Source organism: Cetorhinus maximus, chromosome 28, assembly GCF_964194155.1.
Source record: "Cetorhinus maximus chromosome 28, sCetMax3.hap1.1, whole genome shotgun sequence".
NCBI lineage: Eukaryota > Metazoa > Chordata > Chondrichthyes > Lamniformes > Cetorhinidae > Cetorhinus > Cetorhinus maximus.
In genome coordinates this window covers 4,248,661-4,273,285 of record NC_135906.1, presented here as the reverse complement: position 1 = coordinate 4,273,285, position 24,625 = coordinate 4,248,661, and the positions used below count along the sequence as shown (strand labels likewise).

Below are 24,625 nucleotides of genomic sequence, written 5' to 3'. Positions count from 1 at the left end.
TGCTGACCACTGCCTGATGGACTTGTGGTCAAAGGTGTTTTTCTGCATAAATTTTTCCACCAGGGACAGGTGGTACGGCACGGTCCAACTACTTGGAGCGTTCCGCGGCAGCGTGGCCAGACCCATCCTTCGCAACACCGGGGACAGGTAGAACCTCAGCACGTAGTGACACTTGGTGTTTGCGTACTGAGGGTCTACGCACCGCTTGATGCAGCCACACACAAAGGTGGCCATCAGTATGAGGGCGATGTTGGGCACGTTTTTTCCCCCTTTATCTAGAGGCTTGTACATCGCGTCCCTGCAGACACGATCCATTTACGACCTCCAGATAAAGCGGAAGATGGCTCGAGTGATCGCCGTCGCGCAGGAGTGTGGAATGGGCCAGACCTGCGCCACGTACAGCAACAGCGAGAGTACCTCACACCTGATGACCAGGTTCTTACCCGCAATGGAGAGGGAGCGTCGCTCCCACATGCCCAGTTTCCTTTTCACCATAGCCACTCGCTCCTTCCAGTTTCTAACGCATGCCCCGGTCCCTCCGAACCATATCCCCAGCACCTTCAGGCCGTCAGCCCTGACAGTGAAGGGGACAAAGGATCGGTCAGCCCAGTTCCCAAACAACATGGCCTCGCTCTTCCCACGATTTACCTTGGCTCCCGAGGCCAGTTCGAACTGGTCGCAGACGTGCATCAGTCTGCGCACTGACAGCGGATCCGAGCAGAAGACGGCGACGTCGTCCATGTACAGGGAGGCTTTTACCTGAGTGCCTCCACTGCCTGGGATCGTCACTCCTCTTATGCCCGGATCCTTCCTAATGGACTCGGCAAAGGGTTCTATGCAGCACACGAAAAGGACAGGCGAGAGAGGACAGCCCTGCCTGACTCCAGATTTGATCGGAAAGCTATCTGTTTCCCACCCATTGATTGAGACTGCGCTACTGATGTTAGTGTAGAGCAGTTGGATCCAATTTCGAATTCCCTCCCCAAAGCCCATTTTGGAGAGCACATCCCCCATGTAGGTGTGCGATATTCTGTCAAAGGCCTTCTCCTGATCCAAGCTGATGAGGCAGGTATCCACACCCCTGTCCTGTACATAGGCAATCGTATCCCTGAGCAGCGCCAGGCTGTCAGAGATCTTCCTGCCTGGCACAGAGCAGGTCTGGTCAGGGTGAATCACCAATTCCAGAGCGGATTTGACCCGGTTGGCGATGACCTTGGACAGAATCTTATAGTCCACATTCAACAGTGAAATGGGTCGCCAATTTCTAATTTCCTCCCTTTCCCCCTTGTGCTTGTAGATGAGGGTGATGATGCCTTTCCTCATGGATTCTGACATGCTGCCGGCCAGGAGCATACTCTCGTACACTTCTAGCAGGTCTGGGCCGATCAAGTCCCACAGAGCCGAATACAACTCCGCCGGCAGGCCGTCGCTTCCGGGGGTTTTACTCTTCTCGAAGGACTCGAGGGCCTTAGTCAGTTCGTCAGGAGTTAGCGGTTTGTCTAGGCTCTCCCGCGTACTGTGGTCTAAGACCTCCGTGATAGAGGACAGGAAGGACTGGGAGGCCGTGCTGTCCGTGGGCTTCACGTCATACAGACCGGCATAAAAGGATTTGCTGATCCTCAGAATGTCGGACCGTGATGACTTTACTGAGCCGTCTTCTTCCTTCAGGCTGCTGATCACAGAGCGCTCTCTGTGTACCTTTTGGAAGAAGAAACGTGAGCACGTCTCATCCTGCTCCACGGAGCGGACTCTGGAACGGAAGATGATCTTGGAGGCCTCCGAGGCAAAGTGCGAGGCTTGCTGGCCCTTCACCTCTTGGAGCTCCTCCTTGACATCCACCCCCATCGACTGCAGCCGGAGCAGATTCTGCATCTTTTCCTGGAGTCGGGACATTTCCCTCTGTTCCTTTCTAGCTTTCTGGGTGCCTTTGCGGATGAAAAACCTCTTGATGCTTCCCTTGATCACTTCCCACCAGTGTGTCAGGGACTCAAAGAGGGGTTTCACGGTTCTCCAACCTTTGTAATCCCTCTTGAGCTCCTCAATGTTCTCTGGGGTCAGCAGTTGCACATTTAGCTTCCATGCCCCCCTGCCCACCCTCAGGTCTTCCTCCAAGTGGCAGTCCGCCAGTAGGAGGCAGTGGTCAGAGAAGAACACCGGCTTGACCTCGGTGGATCTGACTGTGAATGCACGGGACACAAACAGGAAGTCTATCCTGGAACGAATGGACCCGTCTGGCCGCGACCAGGTGTATCTACGCTGCGCTCCGTCTGCAGGGTTGCTGAAGACGTCGTGCAGCTTGGCATCCTTAACTGTTTCCATCAGGGATCTGGACGTAGCGTCCAATCTGCTTCCGGCCCTGCCGGATCGTCCAGCCGCATCGATGATGCAGTTGAAGTCCCCGCCCAGAATGACCGGCCTGGAGGTTGCCAGCAGCAGTGGGAGCTGCTGAAAAACCTCCAGCCGCTCAGCCCCTTGTGCCGGGCCATACACGTTAATTAACCGGAGTGGAGCGTTCTTGTACATTACGTCTGCTACCAGGAGTCGCCCGCCCACCACCTCCTTGACCTCGGAGACGGTGAAGTTGCCTCCCCGCAGCAGAATACCCAGGCCGGAGGAACGAGAGTCGTTTCCGCCCGACCAGATCGATGGCCCGTGGGACCACCATCGTGACCATTGCCTGTAGGAGCTGAGGTGCGGTATCGCACACTCCTGCAGAAACAACAGGTCAGCTTTGACCTTGGCTAGGTAGTCCAAGGTCGCAACACATCGCGTAGTAGATTTAATGCTACGCACATTTATGGATACAATCTTTAAACCCATTTTCAAGCATTTATTCTCCTACCAAACCCACTGTCTCTGAGAGTCCCAGACCTTTAGTCTGCTCCTTCATACCCGTAGTGAGCTCAAATTCCTTCACTTTGGATGGGCTGAGGTAGATCTCCTTGGCCGTGTTCTGCTCCGGTGGCATCTGGAGGTTCACGTAGAGAGCGGGTTTTGAGATGACCTTTGCTGGAGAAGCTTCTCCAAAACTCACCCCCTCTGGGGTGTTGCTGTTCCCGGCTTCCTGGAGCTGGGGTGCGATGATGATTGCCTCACTGCTCCCAGATTCCAGGGGCTGTGGTGCACTGGCCTCCTCAGGTTGCAGGCAAAGTTGGGGTGCGCTGGTCTCCTTGTTGTCTCCAATTTTCTGGAGCTCGGGTGTCTCGTCCTCCAACGCCCTGGAGCTTTGCCGCCTCTTCTGTCGGTGCCGCTCTGGCACTTCATCATCCGAAGAGCTGCTGCCCTTGTCATCCGTGTCGGATGGGAGACGCCTCTTGCCGCTTCTCTGGGAAACGCCTTTGCTTCTTCTTCGCTCCCTCTTACTTTTCTTCTTCTTCACCGTCCGCCACTCCCCCTGCTGCTTTTCCACTGCTGCCTCCTCCTCCATTGATTCGCTGTCCTGAGGACTGGGAGGTTCAGGGGGTAGTGCTGTTGATTGGCTCTCTGTTGCCTCAATCTCTTTCTCCACCTTGTCTCTCTCTGTGTCCTCCTTTGTCCCGTTGAGCTCCCTGGGGGCCTTGGTGGTTGGAGTGACACGGAACATTTCTTCTGCTTCCCCCTGGTCGGCTTTGGCTGCCTGTGCGTAAGTACGGCAGCGTTTGGGGCAGGTCCTGTAGAGGTGACTTGCCTCGCCACACAGGTTGCAGCACTTGGCCTGTTTGCAGTCTTTTGTCTGGTGCCCTTCCTGTTTGCAGATCTTGCAGAGGGAGGCGCTGCAGTTGGCCGCCACATGACCAGCCTTGCCGCATGAGCGACAATGCTTGGGTTGCCCAGCGTAGACCAGGTAGCCCCGGTTTCCCCCGATAGCGAAACTGGAGGGAGGGTGGAAAATTGCTCCCTTACCGTCGGTCTTTAGCGTGACCTTAAACAGGCGTTTGCCTGTCCAGATCCCCAAGTCGTCTCGAATCTCGGTGCCGCTCCCCACCTTATCGAAGTACCTGGTGAGGAAGGTGACCACGTCGGCGACAGGGACGAAGGGGTTGTACACATGCACCATCACCTCACGTTCCCGTTGCAACGGCAGAGAGAAGTGCGGCTCCGCCGTCAGGATCTTCATCTCCGGCAGGTCTCTCTTCTCCTCGAACACCCTCAGGAGCCGGACGTAGTCTGCCACCCGCTTGAACGTGACGTCAAAATAACCGCCTTTGCGGGAGTCGTGCAGGGTGAAGATCTCCGTAGCTTGGAAGCCGCACGCCTTCAACAGGATCCTCCTGGTGAAGAAGCCCCGATCCATAGGTGATCCTCCTTCGCTGTGGTTCACCGTGACTCGGACGGTGATAGGTAACCCACGGTATGGATTCGGATTGCGATTGGTTATCGCCCTTCCATCCCGACCTTGCCTTGGCAGGACCATGGTGTCGCCCCTGCAACACTACACTTGATCTTAGCCAAAAGGCCGAGAAGCGATGAGAAAGAAAGAAAGTTGTGTTTTGAAAGATGTGCATGTTGAAAAGTAAAGAAAGCAGATGTTTGTAAGAAATCTATTTTTAGCATTGAAAATCCCCTGGAAAGGGGTGGTGCACCATTCCCAGAGATACTGCAATACCAGGTCGATGCGTGGAGTGGGCGGAGCAAGCCCCTATTCCATCTCCCTGCTCCAAAAATCAATTTAATATATGGTCCCCAGATAAGGGACGTATCAGATATTAAACTGATAAGAACAGATTTTTTTTTTTTTATTGTAAAAATATACTTTATTCATAAAAAATCTTCAATCACATTCAAAACCATTTCAAAAACAACATTACAAGGGTACAATCCAGGTTAAACTTTTACAAAATGTATCACCAGGTGCATCAGTACAAACAATATTACAATCATTTACAGCCTTTCATTTTGATCTGTACAGCCCGAGGGGCTCTAAACAGTTCCCAGTCTCTCGGTGCGCTGTGGTAGAAAGGTCTTAGACAGCGACCCTTCCCCATTGCGCCTTTGCGGCAGCTGCCCCAAGCTTTAGTGCGTCCCTCAGCACGTAGTCCTGGACTTTGGATTGTGCCAGTCCGCAACAATCGGTCGGGGACAACTCTTTGTGCTGGAAGACCAACAAGTTTCGGGCAGACCAAAGCGCCTCTTTCACCGAGTTGATGATCCTCCAGCTGCAGTCGATGTTTGTCTCGGTGTGTGTCCCTGGGAACAGCCCGTAGAGCACAGAGTCCTGTGTCACAGAACTGCTCGGGATGAACCTCGACAGCAACCACTGCATCTCTCTCCAGACTTTCTTTGCAAAGGCACAATCCACAAGGAGGTGAACAACGGTCTCTTCCCCACCACAGCCACCTCGAGGGCATCGTGCAGAGGGGGTGAGACTCCTGGCGTGTAGGAAGGATCTGACGGGGAGGGCCTTTCTCACCACCAGCCAAGCTACGTCTTGGTGCTTGTTGGAAAGTTCTGGCGATGAGGCATTCTGCCAAATGACTTTGACAGTCTGCTCGGGGAACCATCCCACAGGGTCCACCCTCTCCTTATCCCTCAGGGCCTCTAGGACGTTACGTGCTGACCACTGCCTGATGGACTTGTGGTCAAAGGTGTTTTTCTGCATAAATTTTTCCACCAGGGACAGGTGGTACGGCACGGTCCAACTACTTGGAGCGTTCCGCGGCAGCGTGGCCAGACCCATCCTTCGCAACACCGGGGACAGGTAGAACCTCAGCACGTAGTGACACTTGGTGTTTGCGTACTGAGGGTCTACGCACCGCTTGATGCAGCCGCACACAAAGGTGGCCATCAGTATGAGGGCGATGTTGGGCACGTTTTTTCCCCCTTTATCTAGAGGCTTGTACATCGCGTCCCTGCAGACACGATCCATTTTCGACCTCCAGATAAAGCGGAAGATGGCTCGAGTGATCGCCATCGCGCAGGAGTGTGGAATGGGCCAGACCTGCGCCACGTACAGCAACAGCGAGAGTACCTCACACCTGATGACCAGGTTCTTACCCGCAATGGAGAGGGAGCGTCGCTCCCACATGCCCAGTTTCCTTTTCACCATAGCCACTCGCTCCTTCCAGTTTCTAACGCATGCCCCGGTCCCTCCGAACCATATCCCCAGCACCTTCAGGCCGTCAGCCCTGACAGTGAAGGGGACAAAGGATCGGTCAGCCCAGTTCCCAAACAACATGGCCTCGCTCTTCCCACGATTTACCTTGGCTCCCGAGGCCAGTTCGAACTGGTCGCAGACGTGCATCAGTCTGCGCACCGACAGCGGATCCGAGCAGAAGACGGCGACGTCGTCCATGTACAGGGAGGCTTTTACCTGAGTGCCTCCACTGCCTGGGATCGTCACTCCTCTTATGCCCGGATCCTTCCTGATGGACTCGGCAAAGGGTTCTATGCAGCACACGAAAAGGACAGGCGAGAGAGGACAGCCCTGCCTGACTCCAGATTTAATCGGAAAGCTATCTGTTTCCCACCCATTGATTGAGACTGCGCTACTGATGTTAGTGTAGAGCAGTTGGATCCAATTTCGAATTCCCTCCCCAAAGCCCATTTTGGAGAGCACATCCCCCATGTAGGTGTGCGATATTCTGTCAAAGGCCTTCTCCTGATCCAAGCTGATGAGGCAGGTGTCCACACCCCTGTCCTGTACATAGGCAATCGTATCCCTGAGCAGCGCCAGGCTGTCAGAGATCTTCCTGCCTGGCACAGAGCAGGTCTGGTCAGGGTGAATCACCAATTCCAGAGCGGATTTGACCCGGTTGGCGATGACCTTGGACAGAATCTTATAGTCCACATTCAACAGTGAAATGGGTCGCCAATTTCTAATTTCCTCCCTTTCCCCCTTGTGCTTGTAGATGAGGGTGATGATGCCTTTCCTCATGGATTCTGACATGCTGCCGGCCAGGAGCATACTCTCGTACACTTCTAGCAGGTCTGGGCCGATCAAGTCCCACAGAGCCGAATACAACTCCGCCGGCAGGCCGTCGCTTCCGGGGGTTTTACTCTTCTCGAAGGACTCGAGGGCCTTAGTCAGTTCGTCAGGAGTTAGCGGTTTGTCTAGGCTCTCCCGCGTACTGTGGTCTAAGACCTCCGTGATAGAGGACAGGAAGGACTGGGAGGCCGTGCTGTCCGTGGGCTTCACGTCATACAGACCGGCATAAAAGGATTTGCTGATCCTCAGAATGTCGGACCGTGATGACTTTACTGAGCCGTCTTCTTCCTTCAGGCTGCTGATCACAGAGCGCTCTCTGTGTACCTTTTGGAAGAAGAAACGTGAGCACGTCTCATCCTGCTCCACGGAGCGGACTCTGGAACGGAAGATGATCTTGGAGGCCTCCGAGGCAAAGTGCGAGGCCTGCTGGCCCTTCACCTCTTGGAGCTCCTCCTTGACATCCACCCCCATCGACTGCAGCCGGAGCAGATTCTGCATCTTTTCCTGGAGTCGGGACATTTCCCTCTGTTCCTTTCTAGCTTTCTGGGTGCCTTTGCGGATGAAAAACCTCTTGATGCTTCCCTTGATCACTTCCCACCAGTGTGTCAGGGACTCAAAGAGGGGTTTCACGGTTCTCCAACCTTTGTAATCCCTCTTGAGCTCCTCAATGTTCTCTGGGGTCAGCAGTTGCACATTTAGCTTCCATGCCCCCCTGCCCACCCTCAGGTCTTCCTCCAAGTGGCAGTCCGCCAGTAGGAGGCAGTGGTCAGAGAAGAACACCGGCTTGACCTCGGTGGATCTGACTGTGAATGCACGGGACACAAACAGGAAGTCTATCCTGGAACGAATGGACCCGTCTGGCCGCGACCAGGTGTATCTACGCTGCGCTCCGTCTGCAGGGTTGCTGAAGACGTCGTGCAGCTTGGCATCCTTAACTGTTTCCATCAGGGATCTGGACGTAGCGTCCAATCTGCTTCCGGCCCTGCCGGATCGTCCAGCCGCATCGATGATGCAGTTGAAGTCCCCGCCCAGAATGACCGGCCTGGAGGTTGCCAGCAGCAGTGGGAGCTGCTGAAAAACCTCCAGCCGCTCAGCCCCTTGTGCCGGGCCATACACGTTAATTAACCGGAGTGGAGCGTTCTTGTACATTACGTCTGCTACCAGGAGTCGCCCGCCCACCACCTCCTTGACCTCGGAGACGGTGAAGTTGCCTCCCCGCAGCAGAATACCCAGGCCGGAGGAACGAGAGTCGTTTCCGCCCGACCAGATCGATGGCCCGTGGGACCACCATCGTGACCATTGCCTGTAGGAGCTGAGGTGCGGTATCGCACACTCCTGCAGAAACAACAGGTCAGCTTTGACCTTGGCTAGGTAGTCCAAGGTCGCAACACATCGCGTAGTAGATTTAATGCTACGCACATTTATGGATACAATCTTTAAACCCATTTTCAAGCATTTATTCTCCTACCAAACCCACTGTCTCTGAGAGTCCCAGACCTTTAGCCTGCTCCTTCATACCCGTAGTGAGCTCAAATTCCTTCACTTTGGATGGGCTGAGGTAGATCTCCTTGGCCGTGTTCTGCTCCGGTGGCATCTGGAGGTTCACGTAGAGAGCGGGTTTTGAGATGACCTTTGCTGGAGAAGCTTCTCCAAAACTCACCCCCTCTGGGGTGTTGCTGTTCCCGGCTTCCTGGAGCTGGGGTGCGATGATGATTGCCTCACTGCTCCCAGATTCCAGGGGCTGTGGTGCACTGGCCTCCTCAGGTTGCAGGCAAAGTTGGGGTGCGCTGGTCTCCTTGTTGTCTCCAATTTTCTGGAGCTCGGGTGTCTCGTCCTCCAACGCCCTGGAGCTTTGCCGCCTCTTCTGTCGGTGCCGCTCTGGCACTTCATCATCCGAAGAGCTGCTGCCCTTGTCATCCGTGTCGGATGGGAGACGCCTCTTGCCGCTTCTCTGGGAAACGCCTTTGCTTCTTCTTCGCTCCCTCTTACTTTTCTTCTTCTTCACCGTCCGCCACTCCCCCTGCTGCTTTTCCACTGCTGCCTCCTCCTCCATTGATTCGCTGTCCTGAGGACTGGGAGGTTCAGGGGGTAGTGCTGTTGATTGGCTCTCTGTTGCCTCAATCTCTTTCTCCACCTTGTCTCTCTCTGTGTCCTCCTTTGTCCCGTTGAGCTCCCTGGGGGCCTTGGTGGTTGGAGTGACACGGAACATTTCTTCTGCTTCCCCCTGGTCGGCTTTGGCTGCCTGTGCGTAAGTACGGCAGCGTTTGGGGCAGGTCCTGTAGAGGTGACTTGCCTCGCCACACAGGTTGCAGCACTTGGCCTGTTTGCAGTCTTTTGTCTGGTGCCCTTCCTGTTTGCAGATCTTGCAGAGGGAGGCGCTGCAGTTGGCCGCCACATGACCAGCCTTGCCGCATGAGCGACAATGCTTGGGTTGCCCAGCGTAGACCAGGTAGCCCCGGTTTCCCCCGATAGCGAAACTGGAGGGAGGGTGGAAAATTGCTCCCTTACCGTCGGTCTTTAGCGTGACCTTAAACAGGCGTTTGCCTGTCCAGATCCCCAAGTCGTCTCGAATCTCGGTGCCGCTCCCCACCTTATCGAAGTACCTGGTGAGGAAGGTGACCACGTCGGCGACAGGGACGAAGGGGTTGTACACATGCACCATCACCTCACGTTCCCGTTGCAACGGCAGAGAGAAGTGCGGCTCCGCCGTCAGGATCTTCATCTCCGGCAGGTCTCTCTTCTCCTCGAACACCCTCAGGAGCCGGACGTAGTCTGCCACCCGCTTGAACGTGACGTCAAAATAACCGCCTTTGCGGGAGTCGTGCAGGGTGAAGATCTCCGTAGCTTGGAAGCCGCACGCCTTCAACAGGATCCTCCTGGTGAAGAAGCCCCGATCCATAGGTGATCCTCCTTCGCTGTGGTTCACCGTGACTCGGACGGTGATAGGTAACCCACGGTATGGATTCGGATTGCGATTGGTTATCGCCCTTCCATCCCGACCTTGCCTTGGCAGGACCATGGTGTCGCCCCTGCAACACTACACTTGATCTTAGCCAAAAGGCCGAGAAGCGATGAGAAAGAAAGAAAGTTGTGTTTTGAAAGATGTGCATGTTGAAAAGTAAAGAAAGCAGATGTTTGTAAGAAATCTATTTTTAGCATTGAAAATCCCCTGGAAAGGGGTGGTGCACCATTCCCAGAGATACTGCAATACCAGGTCGATGCGTGGAGTGGGCGGAGCAAGCCCCTATTCCATCTCCCTGCTCCAAAAATCAATTTAATATATGGTCCCCAGATAAGGGACGTATCAGATATTAAACTGATAAGAACAGATTTTTTTTTTTTTATTGTAAAAATATACTTTATTCATAAAAAATCTTCAATCACATTCAAAACCATTTCAAAAACAACATTACAAGGGTACAATCCAGGTTAAACTTTTACAAAATGTATCACCAGGTGCATCAGTACAAACAATATTACAATCATTTACAGCCTTTCATTTTGATCTGTACAGCCCGAGGGGCTCTAAACAGTTCCCAGTCTCTCGGTGCGCTGTGGTAGAAAGGTCTTAGACAGCGACCCTTCCCCATTGCGCCTTTGCGGCAGCTGCCCCAAGCTTTAGTGCGTCCCTCAGCACGTAGTCCTGGACTTTGGATTGTGCCAGTCCGCAACAATCGGTCGGGGACAACTCTTTGTGCTGGAAGACCAACAAGTTTCGGGCAGACCAAAGCGCCTCTTTCACCGAGTTGATGATCCTCCAGCTGCAGTCGATGTTTGTCTCGGTGTGTGTCCCTGGGAACAGCCCGTAGAGCACAGAGTCCTGTGTCACAGAACTGCTCGGGATGAACCTCGACAGCAACCACTGCATCTCTCTCCAGACTTTCTTTGCAAAGGCACAATCCACAAGGAGGTGAACAACGGTCTCTTCCCCACCACAGCCACCTCGAGGGCATCGTGCAGAGGGGGTGAGACTCCTGGCGTGTAGGAAGGATCTGACGGGGAGGGCCTTTCTCACCACCAGCCAAGCTACGTCTTGGTGCTTGTTGGAAAGTTCTGGCGATGAGGCATTCTGCCAAATGACTTTGACAGTCTGCTCGGGGAACCATCCCACAGGGTCCACCCTCTCCTTATCCCTCAGGGCCTCTAGGACGTTACGTGCTGACCACTGCCTGATGGACTTGTGGTCAAAGGTGTTTTTCTGCATAAATTTTTCCACCAGGGACAGGTGGTACGGCACGGTCCAACTACTTGGAGCGTTCCGCGGCAGCGTGGCCAGACCCATCCTTCGCAACACCGGGGACAGGTAGAACCTCAGCACGTAGTGACACTTGGTGTTTGCGTACTGAGGGTCTACGCACCGCTTGATGCAGCCGCACACAAAGGTGGCCATCAGTATGAGGGCGATGTTGGGCACGTTTTTTCCCCCTTTATCTAGAGGCTTGTACATCGCGTCCCTGCAGACACGATCCATTTTCGACCTCCAGATAAAGCGGAAGATGGCTCGAGTGATCGCCATCGCGCAGGAGTGTGGAATGGGCCAGACCTGCGCCACGTACAGCAACAGCGAGAGTACCTCACACCTGATGACCAGGTTCTTACCCGCAATGGAGAGGGAGCGTCGCTCCCACATGCCCAGTTTCCTTTTCACCATAGCCACTCGCTCCTTCCAGTTTCTAACGCATGCCCCGGTCCCTCCGAACCATATCCCCAGCACCTTCAGGCCGTCAGCCCTGACAGTGAAGGGGACAAAGGATCGGTCAGCCCAGTTCCCAAACAACATGGCCTCGCTCTTCCCACGATTTACCTTGGCTCCCGAGGCCAGTTCGAACTGGTCGCAGACGTGCATCAGTCTGCGCACCGACAGCGGATCCGAGCAGAAGACGGCGACGTCGTCCATGTACAGGGAGGCTTTTACCTGAGTGCCTCCACTGCCTGGGATCGTCACTCCTCTTATGCCCGGATCCTTCCTGATGGACTCGGCAAAGGGTTCTATGCAGCACACGAAAAGGACAGGCGAGAGAGGACAGCCCTGCCTGACTCCAGATTTAATCGGAAAGCTATCTGTTTCCCACCCATTGATTGAGACTGCGCTACTGATGTTAGTGTAGAGCAGTTGGATCCAATTTCGAATTCCCTCCCCAAAGCCCATTTTGGAGAGCACATCCCCCATGTAGGTGTGCGATATTCTGTCAAAGGCCTTCTCCTGATCCAAGCTGATGAGGCAGGTGTCCACACCCCTGTCCTGTACATAGGCAATCGTATCCCTGAGCAGCGCCAGGCTGTCAGAGATCTTCCTGCCTGGCACAGAGCAGGTCTGGTCAGGGTGAATCACCAATTCCAGAGCGGATTTGACCCGGTTGGCGATGACCTTGGACAGAATCTTATAGTCCACATTCAACAGTGAAATGGGTCGCCAATTTCTAATTTCCTCCCTTTCCCCCTTGTGCTTGTAGATGAGGGTGATGATGCCTTTCCTCATGGATTCTGACATGCTGCCGGCCAGGAGCATACTCTCGTACACTTCTAGCAGGTCTGGGCCGATCAAGTCCCACAGAGCCGAATACAACTCCGCCGGCAGGCCGTCGCTTCCGGGGGTTTTACTCTTCTCGAAGGACTCGAGGGCCTTAGTCAGTTCGTCAGGAGTTAGCGGTTTGTCTAGGCTCTCCCGCGTACTGTGGTCTAAGACCTCCGTGATAGAGGACAGGAAGGACTGGGAGGCCGTGCTGTCCGTGGGCTTCACGTCATACAGACCGGCATAAAAGGATTTGCTGATCCTCAGAATGTCGGACCGTGATGACTTTACTGAGCCGTCTTCTTCCTTCAGGCTGCTGATCACAGAGCGCTCTCTGTGTACCTTTTGGAAGAAGAAACGTGAGCACGTCTCATCCTGCTCCACGGAGCGGACTCTGGAACGGAAGATGATCTTGGAGGCCTCCGAGGCAAAGTGCGAGGCCTGCTGGCCCTTCACCTCTTGGAGCTCCTCCTTGACATCCACCCCCATCGACTGCAGCCGGAGCAGATTCTGCATCTTTTCCTGGAGTCGGGACATTTCCCTCTGTTCCTTTCTAGCTTTCTGGGTGCCTTTGCGGATGAAAAACCTCTTGATGCTTCCCTTGATCACTTCCCACCAGTGTGTCAGGGACTCAAAGAGGGGTTTCACGGTTCTCCAACCTTTGTAATCCCTCTTGAGCTCCTCAATGTTCTCTGGGGTCAGCAGTTGCACATTTAGCTTCCATGCCCCCCTGCCCACCCTCAGGTCTTCCTCCAAGTGGCAGTCCGCCAGTAGGAGGCAGTGGTCAGAGAAGAACACCGGCTTGACCTCGGTGGATCTGACTGTGAATGCACGGGACACAAACAGGAAGTCTATCCTGGAACGAATGGACCCGTCTGGCCGCGACCAGGTGTATCTACGCTGCGCTCCGTCTGCAGGGTTGCTGAAGACGTCGTGCAGCTTGGCATCCTTAACTGTTTCCATCAGGGATCTGGACGTAGCGTCCAATCTGCTTCCGGCCCTGCCGGATCGTCCAGCCGCATCGATGATGCAGTTGAAGTCCCCGCCCAGAATGACCGGCCTGGAGGTCGCCAGCAGCAGTGGGAGCTGCTGAAAAACCTCCAGCCGCTCAGCCCCTTGTGCCGGGCCGTACACGTTAATTAACCGGAGTGGAGCGTTCTTGTACATTACGTCTGCTACCAGGAGTCGCCCGCCCACCACCTCCTTGACCTCGGAGACGGTGAAGTTGCCTCCCCGCAGCAGAATACCCAGGCCGGAGGAACGAGAGTCGTTTCCGCCCGACCAGATCGATGGCCCGTGGGACCACCATCGTGACCATTGCCTGTAGGAGCTGAGGTGCGGTATCGCACACTCCTGCAGAAACAACAGGTCAGCTTTGACCTTGGCTAGGTAGTCCAAGGTCGCAACACATCGCGTAGTAGATTTAATGCTACGCACATTTATGGATACAATCTTTAAACCCATATTAAAGCATTTATTCTCCTACCAAACCCACTGTCTCTGAGAGTCCCAGACCTTTAGTCTGCTCCTTCATACCCGTAGTGAGCTCAAATTCCTTCACTTTGGATGGGCTGAGGTAGATCTCCTTGGCCGTGTTCTGCTCCGGTGGCATCTGGAGGTTCACGTAGTGAGCGGATTTTGAGATGACCTTTGCTGGAGAAGCTTCTCCAAAACTCACCCCCTCTGGGGGGTTGCTGTTCCCGGCTTCCTGGAGCTGGGGTGCGATGATTGCCTCACTGCTCCCAGATTCCAGGGGCTGTGGTGCACTGGCCTCCTCAGGTTGCAGGCAAAGTTGGGGTGCGCTGGTCTCCTTGTTGTCTCCAATTTTCTGGAGCTCGGGTGTCTCGTCCTCCAACGCCCTGGAGCTTTGCCGCCTCTTCTGTCGGTGCCGCTCTGGCACTTCATCATCCGAAGAGCTGCTGCCCTTGTCATCCGTGTCGGATGGGAGACGCCTCTTGCCGCTTCTCTGGGAAACGCCTTTGCTTCTTCTTCGCTCCCTCTTACTTTTCTTCTTCTTCACCGTCCGCCACTCCCCCTGCTGCTTTTCCACTGCTGCCTCCTCCTCCATTGATTCGCTGTCCTGAGGGCTGGAAGGTTCAGGGGGTAGTGCTGTTGATTGGCTCTCTGTTGCCTCAATCTCTTTCTCCACCTTGTCTCTCTCTGTGTCCTCCTTTGTCCCGTTGAGCTCCCTGGGGGCCTTGGTGGTTGGAGTGACACGGAACCTTTCTTCTGCTTCCCCCTGGTCGGCTTTGGCTGCCTGTGCGTAAGTACGGCAGCGTTTGGGGCAGGTCCTGTAGAGGTGACTTGCCTCGCCACACAGGTTGCAGCACTTGGCCTGTTTGCAGTCTTTTGTCTGGTGCCCTTCCTGTTTGCAGATCTTGCAGAGGGAGGCGCTGCAGTTGGCCGCCACATGGCCAGCCTTGCCGCATGAGCGACAATGCTTGGGTTGCCCAGCGTAGACCAGGTAGCCACGGTTTCCCCCGATTGCGAAACTGGAAGGAGGGTGGAAAATGGCTCCCTTACCATCGATCTTTAGCGTGACCTTAAACAGGCATTTGCCTGTCCAGATCCCCAAGTCGTCTCGAATCTCGGTGCCGCTCCCCACCTTATCGAAGTACCTGGTGAGGAAGGTGACCACGTCGGCGACAGGGACGAAGGGGTTGTACACATGCACCATCACCTCACGTTCCCGTTGCAACGGCAGAGAAAAGTGCGGCTCCGCCGTCAGGATCTTCATCTCCGGCAGGTCTCTCTTCTCCTCGAACACCCTCAGGAGCCGGACGCAGTCTGCCACTCGCTTGAACGTGACGTCAAAATAACCGCCTTTGCGGGAGTCGTGCAGGGTGAAGATCTCCGTAGCTTGGAAGCCGCACGCCTTCAACAGGATCCTCCTGGTGAAGAAGCCCCGATCCATAGGTGATCCTCCTTCGTCGCTGTGGTTCACCGTGACTCGGACGGTGATAGGTAACCCACGGTATGGATTTGGATTGCGATTGGTTATCGGCCTTCCATCCCGACCTTGCCTTGGCAGGACCATGGTGTCGCCCCTGCAACACTTGATGTTAGCCAAAAGGCCGAGAAGCGATGAGAAAGAAAGAAAGTTGTGTTTTGAAAGATGTGCATGTTGAAAAGTAAAGAAAGCAGATGTTTGTAAGAAATCTATTTTTAGCATTGAAAATCCCCTGGAAAGGGGTGGTGCACCATTCCCAGAGATACTGCAATACCGGGTCGATGCGTGGAGTGGGCGGAGCAAGCCCCTATTCCATCTCCCTGCTCCAAAAATCAATTTAATATATGGTCCCCAGATAAGGGACGTATCAGATATTAAACTGATAAGAACAGATTTTTTTTTTTATTGTAAAAATATACTTTATTCATAAAAAATCTTCAATCACATTCAAAACCATTTCAAAAACAACATTACAAGGGTACAATCCAGGTTAAACTTTTACAAAATGTATCACCAGGTGCATCAGTACAAACAATATTACAATCATTTACAGCCTTTCATTTTGATCTGTACAGCCCGAGGGGCTCTAAACAGTTCCCAGTCTCTCGGTGCGCTGTGGTAGAAAGGTCTTAGACAGCGACCCTTCCCCATTGCGCCTTTGCGGCAGCTGCCCCAAGCTTTAGTGCGTCCCTCAGCACGTAGTCCTGGACTTTGGATTGTGCCAGTCCGCAACAATCGGTCGGGGACAACTCTTTGTGCTGGAAGACCAACAAGTTTCGGGCAGACCAAAGCGCCTCTTTCACCGAGTTGATGATCCTCCAGCTGCAGTCGATGTTTGTCTCGGTGTGTGTCCCTGGGAACAGCCCGTAGAGCACAGAGTCCTGTGTCACAGAACTGCTCGGGATGAACCTCGACAGCAACCACTGCATCCCTCTCCAGACTTTCTTTGCAAAGGCACAATCCACAAGGAGGTGAACAACGGTCTCTTCCCCACCACAGCCACCTCGAGGGCATCGTGCAGAGGGGGTGAGACTCCTGGCGTGTAGGAAGGATCTGACGGGGAGGGCCTTTCTCACCACCAGCCAAGCTACGTCTTGGTGCTTGTTGGAAAGTTCTGGCGATGAGGCATTCTGCCAAATGACTTTGACAGTCTGCTCGGGGAACCATCCCACAGGGTCCACCCTCTCCTTATCCCTCAGGGCCTCTAGGACGTTACGTGCTGAGCACTGCCTGATGGACTTGTGGTCAAAGGTGTTTTTCTGCATAAATTTTTCCACCAGGGACAGGTGGTACGGCACGGTCCAACTACTTGGAGCGTTCCGCGGCAGCGTGGCCAGACCCATCCTTCGCAACACCGGGGACAGGTAGAACCTCAGCACGTAGTGACACTTGGTGTTTGCGTACTGAGGGTCTACGCACCGCTTGATGCAGCCACACACAAAGGTGGCCATCAGTATGAGGGCGATGTTGGGCACGTTTTTTCCCCCTTTATCTAGAGGCTTGTACATCGCGTCCCTGCAGACACGATCCATTTTCGACCTCCAGATAAAGCGGAAGATGGCTCGAGTGATCGCCATCGCGCAGGAGTGTGGAATGGGCCAGACCTGCGCCACGTACAGCAACAGCGAGAGTACCTCACACCTGATGACCAGGTTCTTACCCGCAATGGAGAGGGAGCGTCGCTCCCACATGCCCAGTTTCCTTTTCACCATAGCCACTCGCTCCTTCCAGTTTCTAACGCATGCCCCGGTCCCTCCGAACCATATCCCCAGCACCTTCAGGCCGTCAGCCCTGACAGTGAAGGGGACAAAGGATCGGTCAGCCCAGTTCCCAAAGAACATGGCCTCGCTCTTCCCACGATTTACCTTGGCTCCCGAGGCCAGTTCGAAATGGTCGCAGATGTGCATCAGTCTGCGCACCGACAGCGGATCCGAGCAGAAGACGGCGACGTCGTCCATGTACAGGGAGGCTTTGATCTGAGTGCCTCCACTGCCTGGGATCGTAACTCCTCTAATGCCCGGATCCTTCCTGATGGACTCAGCAAAGAACAGGCGAGAGAGGACAGCCCTGCCTGACTCCAGATTTAATTGGAAAGCTATCTGATTCCCACCCGTTGATTGAGACTGCGCTACTGATGTTAGTGTAGAGTAGGATCCAACTGGATCCAATTGCGAATTCCCTCCCCAAACCCCATTTTGAGAGCACATCCACCATGTAGGTGTGCGATATTCTGTCAAAGGCTTTCTCCTAATCCAGGCTGATGAGGCAGGTGTCCACACCCCTGTCCTGCACATAGGCAATCGTATCCCTGAGCAGCGCCAGGCTGTCAGAGATCTTCCTGCCCGGCACAGTGCAGGTCTGGTCAGGGTGTATCACCAATTCCAGAGCGGATTTGACCCGATTGACGATGACCTTGGACAGAATCTTATAGTCCACATTCAACAGTGAAATGGGTCGCCAATTTCTAATTTCCTCCCTTTCTTCCTTGTGCTTGTACATGAGGGTGATGATGCCTTTCCTCATGGATTCTGACATACTGCCGGCCAGGAGCATACTCTCGTACACCCCTAGCAGGTCTGGGCCCATCCAGTCCCACAGAGCCCAATACAACTCCGCCGGCAAGCCGTCGCTTCTGGGGAGATTTACTCTTCTCGAAGGACTCAAGGGCCTAAGTCAGTTCGTCAGGAGTTCGCGGTTTGTCCAGCCTCTCCCGTGTACTGTCGCCTAAGACCTCCGTGATAGAGGACAAGGAGGACTGGGAGGCCGTGCTGTCCGTCGGCTTCACGTCATAAAATCCGGCATAAAAGGATTTGCTGATCCTCAAAATGTCGGACTGCGCTGACTTTACTGATCTGTCTTCTTCATTCAGGCTGCTGAACACAGAGCTCTCTCTCTCTTCCTTTTGGAAGAAGAAACGTGAGCACGTCTCATCCTGCTCCACGGAGCGGACTCTGGAACGGAAGATGTTCTTGGAGGCAAAGTGCGAGGCTTGCTGGCTCTTCACCTCTTGGAGTTCTTCCTTGACATCAACCCCCACCGACTGCAGCCGGAGCAGATTCTGCATGTTTTTCTGGAGTCGGGACATTTCCCTCTCTTCCTTTCTAGCTTTCTGGATGCTTTTGAGGATGAAAAACCTCTTGGTGTTTCCCTTGATCGCTTCCCACCAGTGTGTCAGGGACTCAAAGAGGGGTTTCATGGTTCTCCAACCTTCATAAGCCCTCTTGAGCTCCTCAATGTTCTCTGGGGTCAGCAGTTGCACGAATAGCTTCCATGCCCCCCTGCCCACCCTCAGGTCCTTCTCCAAGTGGCAGTCCGCCAGTAGGAGGCAGTGGTCAGAGAAGAACACCGGCTTGACCTCGGTGGATCTGACTGTGAATGCACGGGACACAAAGAGGAAGTCTATCCTGGAACGAATGGACCCGTCTGGCCGCGACCAGGTGTATCTACGCTGCGCTCCGTCTGCAGGGTTGCTGAAGACGTCGTGCAGCTTGGCATCCTTAACTGTTTCCATCAGGGATCTGGACGTAGCGTCCAATCTGCTTCCGGCCCTGCCGGATCGTCCAGCCGCATCGATGATGCAGTTGAAGTCCCCGCCCAGAATGACCGGCCTGGAGGTCGCCAGCAGCAGTGGGAGCTGCTGAAAAACCTCCAGCCGCTCAGCTCCTTGTGACGGGCCATACACGTTAATTAACCGGAGTGGAGCGTTCTTGTACATTACGTCTGCTACGAGGAGTCGCCCGCCCACCACCTCCTTGACCTCGGAGACGGTGAAGTTGCCTCCCCGCAGCAGAATACCCAGGCCGGAGGAACGAGAGTCGTTTCCGCCCGACCAGATCGATGGCCCGTGGGACCACCACCGTGACCATTGCCTGTAGGAGCTGAACTGGATAACCTCACTTATCCACGTTAAACTCCATCTGCCAAATTTTGGCCCATTCACCTAACCTGTCCATATCCATTTGTAAATTTCTCATTTCTTCACTGCAACTTACTTTCCCACCTATTTTGGTGTCATCTGCAAATTTAGCTATGGTACCTTCTACTCCTGAATCCAAGTAAATAGTTGGGGCCCAAGGACCGAACCCTGTGGCACCCCACTAGTTACAGCTTGCCATCCACAAAAGACCCATTTATCCTGACTCTCTGCTTTCTGTTGGTTAGCCAAAGCTCTATCCAAGCAAATATATTACCCTTAGCTGCGTGTGATCTTATCTTGTGTATTAATCTTTTGTGCGGCACCTTATCAAATGCCTTCTGGAAGTCCAGACATACTACATCTACAGGATCGCCATTATCCACTTTGCTTGTCACATCTTCAAAGAACTCTAGCAATTTAGTCAAACACGATTTAGTCTTCATAAAGCCATGCTGACTCTGATGGATTGCATTTTGACTTGCATTTTAGGAGGGTAGTGAAGGCATTGGAGAGAGTGCAGAAGAGGTTTACGAGTTTGGTTCCAGGGGCGAGGAAGTTGAGTTATGAAGTAAGATTGGAGAAGTTGGGACTGTATTCCTTGGGGAAAAGAAGTCTGAGAGGAGACTTGATAGAGGTATTGAAAATCATGAGGTATCTGGAGAGAGTAGATAGGGAGAAACTGCTTGCACCGATGAAAGGATCGAGAAGGAGCGGGCACAGGTTTAAAGTAACTAGCAGAAGAAGCAAAAGTGATAGGAGCAGCGAGTGGTCAGGGTCTGGAATGCACCGCCTGATAGCGTGGCGGAGGCAGGTTCAATTGAAGAGGGAATGAGATGATTATTTGAAAAGAAAGCATGTGCTGGGTTACGTGGAGAAGGCAGGAGAATGGCACGAAGTGAAATGTTCATTGGGAGAGCTGGTGCAGTCACGACGGGCGGAATGGGCTCCTTGTGCAGTGTAAGGATTGTGTGAACGTGGATGTAGACGTTTCCGAGTAGCTGTGTAAAGTGTGTGAGCTTTGAGGTGTGAGTTTTGACTGTTGCTGTATCAGCAGCAGCAGCAGCAGCGGGCGGGAGCGGCAGCAGAGAGCTGGTTGAAAGTGTTGTGAGGCGAAAGGTGCAGCTGAGAGAGTGTTTGAGAGGTGTATTTGCAAGTGAAAGATGTTTTTGTATGAGTGAGGTAGAGTGTTTGTGAGATGAGAGTGGTGTCTGTGAGCGTTGGGTGAGCGTGCGTGTTTTTTGTGTGTAGATGGTGCGGGTGAGTGAGAAAGAAAGAAAGTTGTGTTTTGAAAGATGTGCATGTTGAAAAGTAAAGAAAGCAGATGTTTGTAAGAAAACTATTTTTAGCATTGAAAATCCCCTGGAAAGGGGTGGTGCACCATTCCCAGAGATACTGCAATACCGGGTCGATGCGTGGAGTGGACGGAGCAAGCCCCTATTCCATCTCCCTGCTCCAAAAATCAATTTAATATATGGTCCCCAGATAAGGGACGTATCAGATATTAAACTGATAAGAACAGATTTTTTTTTTTTTTTTTGTAAAAATATACTTTATTCATAAAATATCTTCAATCACATTCCAAACCATTTCAAAAACAACATTACAAGGGTACAATCCAGGTTAAACTTTTACAAAATGTATCACCAGGTGCATCAGTACAAACAATAAGAACAGATTTTTTTTTTTTTTTTTGCAAAAATATACTTTATTCATAAAATATCTTCAATCACATTCCAAACCATTTCAAAAACAACATTACAAGGGTACAATCCAGGTTAAACTTTTACAAAATGTATCACCAGGTGCATCAGTACAAACAATATTACAATCATTTACAGCCTTTCATTTTGATCTGTACAGCCCGAGGGGCTCTAAACAGTTCCCAGTCTCTCGGTGCGCTGTGGTAGAAAGGTCTTAGACAGCGACCCTTCCCCATTGCGCCTTTGCGGCAGCTGCCCCAAGCTTTAGTGCGTCCCTCAGCACGTAGTCCTGGACTTTGGATTGTGCCAGTCCGCAACAATCGGTCGGGGACAACTCTTTGTGCTGGAAGACCAACAAGTTTCGGGCAGACCAAAGCGCCTCTTTCACCGAGTTGATGATCCTCCAGCTGCAGTCGATGTTTGTCTCGGTGTGTGTCCCTGGGAACAGCCCGTAGAGCACAGAGTCCTGTGTCACAGAACTGCTCGGGATGAACCTCGACAGCAACCACTGCATCTCTCTCCAGACTTTCTTTGCAAAGGCACAATCCACAAGGAGGTGAACAACGGTCTCTTCCCCACCACAGCCACCTCGAGGGCAACGTGCAGAGGGGGTGAGACTCCTGGCGTGTAGGAAGGATCTGACGGGGAGGGCCTTTCTCACCACCAGCCAAGCTACGTCTTGGTGCTTGTTGGAAAGTTCTGGCGATGAGGCATTCTGCCAAATGACTTTGACAGTCTGCTCGGGGAACCATCCCACAGGGTCCACCCTCTCCTTTTCCCTCAGGGCCTCTAGGACGTTACGTGCTGACCACTGCCTGATGGACTTGTGGTCAAAGGTGTTTTTCTGCATAAATTTTTCCACCAGGGACAGGTGTTGCTGTACGTGGCGCAGGTCTGGCCCATTCCTCACTCCTGCGCTGTGGCGATCACGCCAGCCATCTTCCGCTTTATCTGGAGGTCAAAAGTTGATCCTGTTTGCAGGGACATGATGTAAAAAAACTCTGGATGAAGGGGGAAAAAACATGCCCAACATCACCCTCATCCTGATGGCCACCTTTGTGTATGGCAGTATCAAGCTGTGTGTAGACCCAAACACCAAGCGTCACTACGTGCTGAGGTTCTACCTGTCCCTGGTGTTGCGAAGGATGGGTCTGGCCACCCTGCCGCGGAACGCTCCAAGTGCCGTATCACCTGCCCCGTGTGGAAAAACTTATGCAGAGAAACACCTTTGTCCGCAAGTCCATCAGGCAGTGGTTAGCACGTATCACCCTAGAGGCCCTGCGGGAAAAGGAGATGGTGGATTCCGGCGGACGGTTCGCCGAACAGACCGTCAGGGTCATTTGGCAGAATGCCTCATCACCAGAACTCTGAAGAGAGTGGCCGTGGTTCTTGTCGAGGTGCATCCCGAGCAGTTCCGTGACACAGGTATGGACTCTGTGCTCCAGGGGCTGTTCCCAGGGACACACGCCGAGACAAACATCAACTACCGCCGGAGGATCCACTCGGTGAAAGACACTCTTTGGCTGTCCGAAACTTGTTGGTCTTCCATTGCAAAGAGTTGGCACATTCCAAGGTCCAGGACTACGTGCTGAGGGACGCACTAAAGTTTGGGGCAAAGGCGTAATGGAGAAAGGTCGCTGTCTACGGTTGCGCTAGATGTGTCGTGTAACTGGCAGGTAATGGAAAATTTCGAGAAACACTCAGTCACAAGGGAGAACACGTGACAGGCATGAGAGACAATCCATGAGTCTTTGTAGCTGAGTTTCCGTGTGAGCAACTAGCTCACAGCGCAGAGGAGTTCTTCGATCGAGGCCTGCTGTATTTTTGTCTTTGCTTTCAGCTTGAGCAGTCAAAGAACAAAGAAGAAAAAAAAGTACAGCACAGGAACAGGCCCTTCGGCCCTCCAAGCCTGCGCCGATCGGTCTGTGGAGCTTGCCAGCTGACCAGGTATGCAGCTAAAGTCCTTCCACATCTACAGGGAAGGCAAAGTCAGCAGCGTTTCTCCCAGAGTGTAGAGAGTCCTTGGAACTCTCTTCCTCGAAAGGTGGTGGAAACAGAGTCTTTGAATATTTTCAAGACAGAGCTGGATAGATTAACAAGGCGGGGTTGGAAGGTTATCGCTGGTAGGCAGGAATGTGGGGTTGAGGTTACAATCGGATCAGCCATGATCTTCTGAGTAGTGGAGCAGGCTCTTGGGGCCCAGTGGCCTACTCCTGCTCCTAAGTTGTATGTTCAGACATGTAGGGGCATTACTTTTTACTGATTCCAGTGCTTCTCCTGCACTGAACCTGGAGAGTACTACGTCAGCTGCTGTTGAGTTGTTTCCTGATGCCCTGCTTTCTTTTGTACGAGCTGTCTAGCATCCTCGTTTATGGGCTTCCTTTGCTTGGCATTGGGCCTTCTTTTGGGCTGACTGTTGGTCTATTTCCTTTACGGGATGTCAGCATGACATCACCAGAAGGGAAATGTGTCATGTTATGAAGTCACAGTAAATAAGTCCAATGCATTATATCATTATAATAACACAAGATGATGATCAGCAGTGAGAAGGCAGGTGGCAGCAAGGATAAGTACAGGTACGACACAGCGAACAGCCTTAGATCCTGTTAAAATGTTGAAAATGTTTCTCCCCTTCTCGAAGATTATTTCCTTCAAAATTTTAGAAATCTTTCAGCTTCAACCAGAAGTCACACACAAGCCAAACAACAAAACCACCTGCGTGCACAGCACAGCACACCATCTGCCAGCCTGCAATGATGTCGGCTCTCTTTTAATCACCTTTTCCCCTCCCATCAGTCCTATTCAGCAGGCAAGCAAAGGAGCGCAGAAAATACATCTGCACGGCTGTTTCTAACTTCTAGAAAGGGAACAGCCTTATCCTAGGAAAGTGAAAAATACCTATACTGTCACAAAGTGATGAACTTGAACTGCAAAACACCACGCTTACCTGAGCTTGTGTCACAGTTTTTGCTGTCTATCTCAGCCAGTATTCTCAGTCGTCCATCCTGGCTTCTTGCTCTCTCTGCAGCTTTCAGATGCCTCCCCTTGGCCGGCCTCAGTGCTCGGTGATAGATCAGCGCTCGGTATTATTTCTGTCCTCAGTGGTAACTGCTAGGGGAGAAAGGCTTGACTTTTTCAATCACCTTTTACCTCAGTAAAATCCAAGTAGAACCTAAAGTGGCAATGCTTCTCCCTCTCAGCACCCAACATGTCTTGCCTTTTCTTCAGGTTGGATTTGAGGAAGCACTACAGTTGCTGCCTGGCTGCCATTTCAAGTACAGAGACAAGGGGCAGCCCCATGACCCCTCCCCCGACTCCTGCACAATATGCAAATGTAGCACATTGTCTGAGTGCAATTTGGGAGCTGAAGACGGTTTCACAGTGGGATACAAGATATGAGGAGAGGTTTCCTCACAGACACACCGCCACATAAGCCCCTTTAAATTTGCGCGGCTGTGCAAAAAGTTTAATGGGCCCGCACACTTAAACAAATCGGTCACGCACTGTAATGACTCGCCTCATTCAGTTCAACAGAAATTAGGATCATGTTTTTAACCTGTGCCCTAGTTTTAAAATATTTTGTGTTCCATATTTACTTTCTCAATTTGTTATTAATTTACTTTACATTGCTTTATATTCTATT

General features: G+C 52.8%; 4 pseudogenes; all 4 read right to left on the bottom strand.

The window, feature by feature from the left end:
- Positions 1-4,551: 4,551 nt before the first annotated feature.
- LOC144669117 (U2 spliceosomal RNA) lies at positions 4,552-4,730 on the bottom strand (annotated as a pseudogene).
- A 5,351-nt stretch (positions 4,731-10,081) lies between these two features.
- On the bottom strand, positions 10,082-10,260 carry LOC144669116 (U2 spliceosomal RNA; annotated as a pseudogene).
- Positions 10,261-15,606: 5,346 nt separating this feature from the next.
- On the bottom strand, positions 15,607-15,783 carry LOC144669044 (U2 spliceosomal RNA; annotated as a pseudogene).
- A 4,866-nt stretch (positions 15,784-20,649) lies between these two features.
- Positions 20,650-20,829, bottom strand: LOC144669087 (U2 spliceosomal RNA; annotated as a pseudogene).
- Positions 20,830-24,625: the final 3,796 nt, after the last annotated feature.